Consider the following 9,918-nt stretch of genomic DNA (forward strand, 5'->3'; position numbering starts at 1 on the left):
TTTGGCAATAGTGTGTGTGTGTGTGTGTGTGTGTGTGACAACAAGTGCCTGTGGGGTGGGAGGACCAAAGCCTGGCTGCACTGAGGAGATCATAGAGGTGCAAAGGCAGAAATGGTGTCTTTTATCAATGATTTTGATGAATTTTGAGGTGCAGGTAATCAGAGAAATGAGGGGGGTAGGTAGAGGAATATGTGTGACAGGGGCAGGTCTTTGTTATTGTCACCTGTTTTCAAGGTGGGAACTAGTAAAAGATGTTTGTTAAGGAGAATGATCCCGCCGCCAGCAAAGGTTTGATGCTACAGAACAGAGAGGCAGCCAAGCCCTCATGACAAGGCTGTTGGAACAAATTTAACAAATTAAGATAAACAGCTAGCGAAACTGATCAATAATTAAAATTAAGAAAGCACAAATACACATAATAAAAAACACAAAGATAGAAGACTCGTAGGAGACTATTTTTTTCTCAACTGCCTTTAAATAAATTTGAAAATCCAAATGAGATGAACCATTTTTCTAAGAAAATACAATTTACTGAAATTAGTAAATTAAAAATCTAAACATTAAACATCGAATATTAAAAACTAAAGAGAAAGAAAACAGTTGTCAAAGAGGTGGACTCTCAGAGAGCATCAGACCCAGAGAGCTTCACAGCCTAATCTTAACCAAGCTTTTCATGGAATCAATAGGGTCTACTGCGTTGTAAATTGTTCCAGAGCAGAGACAAAGGAGAAAAGCTTCTAATTCTAATTATAAAAGTAGCATATGCTTGTTAACAAAAACTGACAGTAAAAGCACAAAAAAAGAAAACTGACAAAAATCGTTTATGAATATTGATGCAAAAAAGTGTTAACTAAAGTTTTAGCACACTGAATTCAGAAGCACCTTAAAAGAATTAAGAGAAAAATAATTTTTTCCCTTGGCATTTCAAGAATGATTTGACATTACTCGTTACGTGGGGGCCAGCTGCAGTCTGCTGGTTCACTCTCAGCATCTATCCCAATCTCTCTTCAGCGTGCCAGCCTAATATAGCATTGTCTGAAAAGTTCAGAATCATACTTTCCCAGTCTCCTTTGAAGCCCTGGTCCTCAATGTGAATTATGTTTCGCAATCAGATAGATGAATTTGTGTGGAATTTTATCTCATGGGGGCAATTGAAGCATATATTTTGCTGGAGTCGCTTGTCGCAGGTAAGGTGAGACTCTGGAGCTGCCAGCCAACCTGTGTTCCTACAGCTAAAAACAGTGGTGGCAGATTCTCATTCCCAGATCACATTGAGATGGTGTGCTCAGGAGCTATTGGATGAGAGCACGACTTCCTGCTTGTGACAGAGGGAACAGGTCCATTGGTGGGCCATTTCTGCAGCCTGGTTCTGGAAGGTCCTAGTAGACAGTTTGCTCCTGTAGCTCCCAACTGACTTATAAGCAGTAGATTCTCTGTGTTAGATCCCTTTCTGTTTTGTGCAACTGAACTCTGCCTAAAAAATTTGATGAAAAGAGAAAAAAATATGATTTTCTCCAAATATGTTGAAAAGGCATTCAATAAATGTCTACATCCATCCTTGATTTTTTTTAAACAATCTAAATAAAAGAGGAAAGATGGATATTTCCCATCAACCAGCATTTTGCTGCATAAAGAAACATGAAAAGCATTTTTATTAAAATCAACAGTGAGACAATTTTGTCTACAGTCATCACTATTATTTAGCATAGTTCTGGAGGTTTAGCCAATACAGTTAGGCAAGGCAAAGGCTTAAGAGGTTATAAACATTGGAAGCAGGTGCAATGATCACTATTTATATATAACTGTACCCTGAAAACCTCAAGCAACTCAATTATAGATCTATTGCAAATAATATGAGAACTTCTGGATGGATGGGCACAAAACTAGCATGCAAAAGTCAATTGCCGGGCGGCGCCTGTGGCTCGGTGAGCAGGGCACAGGCCCCATATACCGATGGTGGTGTGTTCAAACCCAGCCCCGGCCAAACTGCAACAACAAAAATAGCCGGGCATTGTGGCAGGCGCCTGTAGTCCCAACTACTGGGGAGGCTGAGGAAAGAGAATCACCTAAACCCAGGAGTTGGAGGTTGCTGTGAGCTGTGATGTCATGGCACTCTACCAAGGGTGATAAAGTGAGACTCTATCTCTAAAAAAATAAAATAAAAAATAAAATTCAATTGCCTTCCTCTTATATAAACAAACTAAAAGACATAATGTAAATAACGACCCAGTTTGACATAATAAAAAATAAATTGAAATTAAAAATAAACTGAAATGTAATTTGCATTCTAGGAAGGATTTTGTCTGCCTGCTTTCTGTTTTATTTTTTGAGTATGTGAAAGAATTTAACAAAAACATAAATAGGCATTTTAAATAGACAAGCTGGTCTATAGTTGCATATGTATAAGAAAAATAAACAGAAATATCTGGGAATTTTCAAGAGAAATAAAACAGTAATAATGAGGGAAATGTTCTACTAAATATTTATTGGAACACACACACACATACACATATACCTTCCATCACAGAAACATATAACAATTTAGTGTGTGATAAAGATGACTTTTTAATTAGCAAAATGTCAGAAAGGACACATGCAAGGTTAACTTTAACACTCATGCATGTCTTAAAATGCTTTTATTTTGCTCACATCTGAAAGAGACTTAGCAAAGAATTCTAGACAGGAAGAAAATTCCCCTAAGAATATTGAAGATAACATTCTCTTTTTTTTTTTCTACCTAGTATTGCCACTTTGAAGTCAGCAATTAATCTGATCTTGTCTCATCTGTAGCTGATCTGTTTTTCCACTTTGGGAGCTATGTTGGTCTGTTTGCAGGGCTGTAAAGAAAATACCTACGGCTGGATAATTTATAAAGAAAAGCGATTTATTTGACCAATGGTTTTTGCAGGCTGTACAAGAAGCGTGGCACCAGCATCTGTTCTGGTGAGCTTGGAGAGCTTCCAGTCAAGACAGAAGGTAAAGAGGGAGCAAGAGAGGGCAGGGAAGGTGCCAGGCTCTTTTAAACAACCAACTCTCACATGAACCAATAAAGGGAGAACACACTTGCCCTGTTTTCTGGAGAAGGGCACCAATCTATTCATGAGTGATGAGTCCTTGTGACCCAAACACTACCTACCAGGCCTCACCTCCAACACTGGGGATCAAATTTCAACATGAGATTTGGAGGGGCCAAACATCCAAACCAAGCTAGCTCTTATAAAAGACAAAATCAGAACATTTAGCCGCTGATTGCTAAAGGTTTGAGCAGGATTCAAAGCCTACCAAGTCTACTAAAGCATTGCAGAATTCTCTCCATCAAATCTCAGTGCCTACTCACTGTGAATAATGTAGTGCCAAAAATATAAAGAAATTAGTCTTTAACCAATTGAGTTCAAACTCCTGAATGATTTCCTGACATTGGAAATGCTGGGCACCTCATCTTTCTTAAACTACATATATAAAACTGCATTTCAGTTTTTAGCCACCAGGTGTCACCTGAGAAACATTGAACAAAGTACAGTCTGATTTCTCAGCAAAGAAAAACAAATCTCATCTTTTATGCATGAAAATTAAAATGTTCTTGTTATATCAGTAATAGAAGTAGGAGAGTACATACCAGTCGAAACTCTGGCAGATGAGTAAAAACATTTAGTCTTATATTAAGACTCTCAACGGTAGTCAACTGACATTCTGTTTCTTTTTTTTTTTTGCAGTTTTTGGCAGGGGCTGGGTTTGAAATCACCACCTCTGGCATATGGGGCCGGTGCCCTACTCCTTTGAGCCACAGGTGCCGCCCGACATTCTATTTCTTAAATAGATTCCATATCTAGAATTTTATACTAAATTGAAGTTTTCTTTTTAGTGAAAATTGTTAGAACAGTTTTTAATACTATCAACTTTTATGTGATACAAATAGTTAAAAAAACAAGTAATTAAAACTACTTTTTACCAACAATCTCATTCAGTCTCCCGAAATCAGTTATTCCCTAATACGTTTGAACAGACTCCTTAAATGACCTACAAAAGCCTGTACAGTCTGATCCTTGCCCACCCTTCCTGCTTCTCTCTCCTCTTCTGCTCTCTAGCTACCCTGGGCTTCTTCAACTCCCAGGACATCCCTTAACCCATTTAGTGGCTTTATCTGGAGTGAGCCTCTAATCCTCACTTTATCTTATTAACCGTGATCCTTCCAGACACAATTCGAATGTCAATTCCCAAAGAAGTCTTCTTTACCCACCTCCATCCCCATCTATGCTGGATCCCCTGTAATCTTGTTTTCTTTCCTAACAGTTGTCACCATTTGTTGTCTGTTTGTGTAATGATTTGATCTTTTCCCCTCTAGAGAGGAACCCCTATGGATATCCCTGTATCTCTGTTATCCTGCACCAAGGCCCCGGGAGCACTTGACAAATGTTTGTTAAAGAAAGAATTACTGAGTACAGATTATAATGTTTATACTACGCCCCTTGTTCTGATGCAGGCTTCATGGGAGATGCTTTGTTCTGTTCACTGTTTCCTTCCTGCGCCTGAAATACTTGTTAGATGGATCCATGAACAAATAAATGAGTATATGTTTTCTAAACTAAAACTTAGGACATATTGAACAACTTCAAAATAATAACCAGCTTAGACATATGGGAATAGGACTACCAAATTTACCAAAGGTAAAGTGTCATTTCGTAATAATTAATTTTGTCCACTGGTGTAGTGGGATGGAGATGACAAAAACACTGGTCATCTATGAGGCAAGTCCTCCTATTATTACTTTTTTAGGAGCAATATTGTTTTTTATGACCCACGCTCGCTCACTCAAGAACTACCAAAACTATATTGTTGAACTCTTTCCTAAGATTTTTTTCCCCCTGGGGAAATTACAGGGTTTTTCAACCAGGATGGCTCCGTGTAGTTAGTGACTGTGTTTCACAGGTGGGTGGAAGGATGCAGCAGTCCTTCCACCCAGGGAAGGGCTTAGTGTAAGTGAAGTCCAGTGTGGCCCACATAAATACAACATGCAGTGTATTATAGGAATATACAGTTCTGTATAAACTAGAATTGTGGTAGGGCAGTAATTTTTCAACTGGTGTGCCCCGAGAGGATCTTGGGTGTGCCGTGAACATTTTTAAAGATCATTAATTAAATTATTTTTGAAAGAAGTTTAAAGCACAGTAAGTATATTCCTTTTTTATTTGTTCTGATCAACATAATGTAAGTGTGCCGCTGAAGTTTAACTATAGGATCAAGTGTGCCCTGAGATCAAAAAAAGGTCATAAAACACTGTAGTAGGGGGTCTTCAGGAGGCTTTCTTAAAATGATGACACCCAAGCTTAGTTTTTTAAGGACCAGAGGTACCTAATTGTGGTATTAATGGAAGGGAAAACAACTTCTTAGAAAATCACCTGAGGAGAGCGGTGCCTGTGGCTCAGTCGGTAGGGCACCGGCCCCATGTGCCGAGGGTGGCAGGTTCAAGCCCAGCCCCCGCTGAACTGCAGCCAAAAAATAGCTGGGCGTTGTGGCGGGCGCCTGTACTCCCAGCTACTCGGGAGGCTGAGGCAAGAGAATCGCTTGAGCCCAGGAGTTGGAGGTTGCTGTGAGCTATGTGATGCCATGGCACTCTACCGAGGGCCATAAAGCGAGACTCTGTCTCTACAAAAAAAAAAAAAAGAAGAAGAAAATCACCTGAGGGAGAGCACAGAAACTACATACAATGGCTTGTTCAGGGAACTAAAAGAAACTTCCCCGGCTCTAACCAAGCATGTAGCTATTTCATGAAGCAGCTCTAGGAGACTGAATCTGAGCCAGCTGACACATTAATTTATCCACCCCCATTCTCACAACCTGATCCCCCAATGAATACTTCTTTTTTTTTTGACATAAGGCGAAAAAAAAAAAAAAAGTAGAGATAGAAAAGAATTTTTCAGCATGAGTGACAGTGATGGCAAATGTGGGCTTTCAAGTCGACATGAGCTTCTGTAACTAGTTTTCCAGGGAAAATAATTGAAATTGGTTATAGAAACCATGCAAAGGCTCTAATGAGACTACTTTGCATCTACAGGAAGATGCTCTTGTGTCTTTAGAGACCAGAGATAGAATCCCAGAGAAGCAAAAGTAAAAGAAATGAGAAGTGAGGCAGGGACAAACAGGAGGGAGTCAGCCCCTATTTGGTAACAACTACAAGGCTCCAGGTCATGGGATGTGTCAGGAAGGCAAATGAACTATTGCCTCTGAAGAAGCCCATCAGGGGAGAGGAACAGAGGACAATTTATCTGCCAGCTCCCTCCCATTCTCCTATTCCATTGGCCAAGAGTCAGTCCATGGGCAGTAACTCCCCTGGAAAGATGGAACTCCAGCTGTCCAGGCAGCTAGGGGACACGGGATCATACAACCTCACTAAAGGGGCACGATCATGTTTTTAGACCCCCCATTACTGTCTAGTCCTCTTTATATTTGTAGCATGTCCTAATTTCCAAGAGTTTGTTCTCCAAAGAAATCAGAAACTCTCTTGACATCTCATCTTTGATCATTAAATTATTTTGAAAGAAGTTTAAAGCACAGTAAGTATAGGTCTAGGTTTTGCTAATCAGGTCCTCTGGTAGAGCCCTCCATGAGGAGATGAGTGGGGCACATAGCTGCATCCATGCGGCAAGTAGAGGGATAGGCTGCACCTTCCAGAGACCATCACAGGGGTTCTGGCGGTAGCTTCTAGTGTCTGCTGTCTGCGTCCAGAGACCCCAGCCAGCGGGTGTTCCCAGGAGCCATCCTGCTGTGTAACTTGACTTTGGCTCTTGGTCTCATGATTGATTCTCTAGCCCTCACTGAGATTCCGAGAACTGCTCAAAACCTTTAATAAAATACTTTTTCTGCTTAAACTAACTTGAATGAGTCTTATTGTCTGAAATCAAGAACTCTGAAAGATTCATGTAGCCTAAAAATAAATTCTGGGCTCTCTTCAAGTTAAGATAAACTTCTAATCCTAGATCAGCTCGATTATGAGAAATAGATCCATTCATTTTTGTACAATATTCCAGAATTTTAGGATCCAGATCTTAGACATTGAAGTGTCCTTTTAGAGGCTATTTTATTACTCACCTCTGGCTTTGAGAAAGTTTTCATATCAAACCCATTTGAGGGAAGTAAATTTCTCACAAAACCAGAAAAAAAAGGTAATTTACTTTGGCTGAAATATCTTTGAGCCAGTCTTTCAATGAGCAGAGCTGAGAGGGCACTCTTTGGAAATGCTATTTATATGAGAGACAGGTGAAGGGCCTGCAGGCCATAACCTAATTTAGTCAGACACTTTTGGCACAAAAAACAGTGACCTATAAACCAGTGCTTTCCTACAATTTCTAGTGAAACCAGGTCACTATTTCCAGCCCTTACTTTATTCCTTGTACTCTTAGCATTGAGCTATGTCACGAATTTCTTTTTGATAAGGTTAATTACTAAATTTAGAAGAAAAGGCAATAATTTAAGTCAAAACCCACAAGAATCTTTAGCATGTGTCACTGTATAAAGCATTTATTTATGCCCCAAGAATATAAGAGCTGTATTATGCTAGGATAACAAGTTATCAGAATAGTTATGGTAATTCTTCTTCCTTTTAGCACATTAAGGAGAATCTGGTGACACTTATTTGGTTTTAATTTTCTTCTTGAGTATAAAGTTATAATGGCCCAAGGGGCCATCAGTTTGATCTTTGATTTACAACTATTTGTTCACCACAAATGGCTGAGTAAATGAGTGAGTATAGGTGTTAAGTTGGATCACTAAAGGTTAGTATCAGACCTTTCTTTTCCTAAGGTTTTTTTATTTTAGTTTTTAGGTTAGGATGGGAAAGAAATAGAGCTCTGTAGTGGATTTAGGTAAGGTTGATCAGAAACATTTTAATGGAAAACGCCTTAGCCAACAAAATGGGCCTATGCAGAACGTATGGAAATACATAGGAAATATTTAAAAAATAATGCATCCTGGTCACAATAGGAAAATACAAGCCAAACATAGTTGCAAAAGCATGTTTAATAGTCTCCTTAAAGCAAATCATTCCATGAGTACATTTCTGGGGAATATTCTGCTCCTTGCATCACTCTCTGCCAAAGGCTCCTTGAATAAGTTGATGGCACTTGTCCTGTTACAAGGTGTGTGCCCTGAACTGAGCACCACCTTCAAGAGAAGTGGCTGTTCTTTAGTGAGGTAAATTGGATCCTTCAATGTGTTGTGCCAAAACTGAATTAAGGAACATTAACTTAGAAAAAAATAAAGGACAGGTCTTACGATGTTTGGCTTTTCTTTCTACCTTAATTTCAAATGGTAACTATCAAGTCCACATTCACTGGACTTTATTTTTATTTCAAAATATTAGGAAGGTAAAAATGTTTTTGTTATGTGAATAGCTTTTTATTTCCGGATTAATATGAGGGTACAAATAATTAGGTACATTGTTTGAGTTTCTTAGGTAAAGTTCAAGTTGTAGTTGAGCCCTTTACCCAGGGGATGTGCTATATACCCTTACATGGTACCCATTAGGTAAGAGCTTACCAACCCTTTTCTCTCCTTCCCCTTCCCCCACTTGAATTTAATTTTGTTTTTCTCTCATGTGGGAGTGTAGTTGTTTATCTATTGGTTACATATTAGTATTGAGTCCATTGAATAATTACTTTTCCATTCTTGTGATACTTTACTAAGAATAAGGTTCTTCAGCTCCATTCAGATAAATACAAAAGATGTAAAGTTTCCGCATTTTTTATGGCTGAATAGTATTATTATTCCATTCATGAACTGATGAGCACGGATGTTTATTCCACATCTCCGCGATTGTGAATTGAGCTGCTATAAACATTTGAGTATAAATGTCCTTATGGTTACATAATTTTTTTTCTTCTGGGTAGATACCTAATAATGGGATTATGGGATGAAATGAAAGGTTACTTTTAGCTCTTTGAGGATTCTCCATACTTCTTTCCATAGAGGCTGTATTAGTTTGCAACCCCACCAATGAAAAAATGTTCCCTTCTCTCCGCATCCATGCCAACATCTGCAGCTTTGGGGCTTTGCAATGTGGGCTATTCTCCCTGGGGTTAGGTGATATCTCAGAATGGTTTTCATTTGCATTACTCTGATGATTAGGGATGATGAGCATTTTTTCATGTGTTTTCATCTGTCTTTTTCAGACAGGTTCTGTTCGTATCACTGATACGTGGGATTGTTTGCTCTTTTCTAGTTGATTAATTTGAGTTGGATTCTAGTTATTAGCCCTTTGTCAGATTCATAGCACGGAAATATCTTCTCCCATTCTGAAGGTTATCTGCATACTTTAGTTGTTGTGCCTTTAACTGTGTAGAAGCTTTTCAGTTTGATTATGTCCCATTCATTTATTTTTGGTGTTGCCACAATCACCAGGGAGGTCTTCTTCATAAAATATTTTCCCAGGCCAGTGTTGTTTAGAGTTTTCCCCACACTTTCTTCTATAAGTTTTGTCATTTCATGTCTTAAATTTAAATATTTTATCCAGCGAGAGTCAATTTTTATTAATGGTGAGAGTGTACATACTGTTTCAGTTTTTTACATGTGGCTAACCAGTTCTCACAGCACCATTTATGAAATAGGGATTCTTTTCCCCAGTGTTTGCTTTTGATTGGTTTATCAAAGATGGTGATAAATGGCTAGGTTCATTTATAGGTTCTCTATTCAGTTCCATAGATTCATATCTCTATTTTTGTGCTAGTACCATGCCTTTTTGATCACTGTAGACTTGAAATATAACCTTAAGTTTGGTAATGTGGTGCTACAGATTTGTTTTTATTTCTTAAAATTACATTGGCTATTCAGGTTTTTTCTGGTTCCATATAAAACAAAGTACTATTTTTTTTTTCATTTCTTCAGAGTATGATATTGGTATGGCTGGGCGTGGTGGTTCACACCTAT

Source organism: Nycticebus coucang, chromosome 17, assembly GCF_027406575.1.
Source record: "Nycticebus coucang isolate mNycCou1 chromosome 17, mNycCou1.pri, whole genome shotgun sequence".
Taxonomy (NCBI): domain Eukaryota; kingdom Metazoa; phylum Chordata; class Mammalia; order Primates; family Lorisidae; genus Nycticebus; species Nycticebus coucang.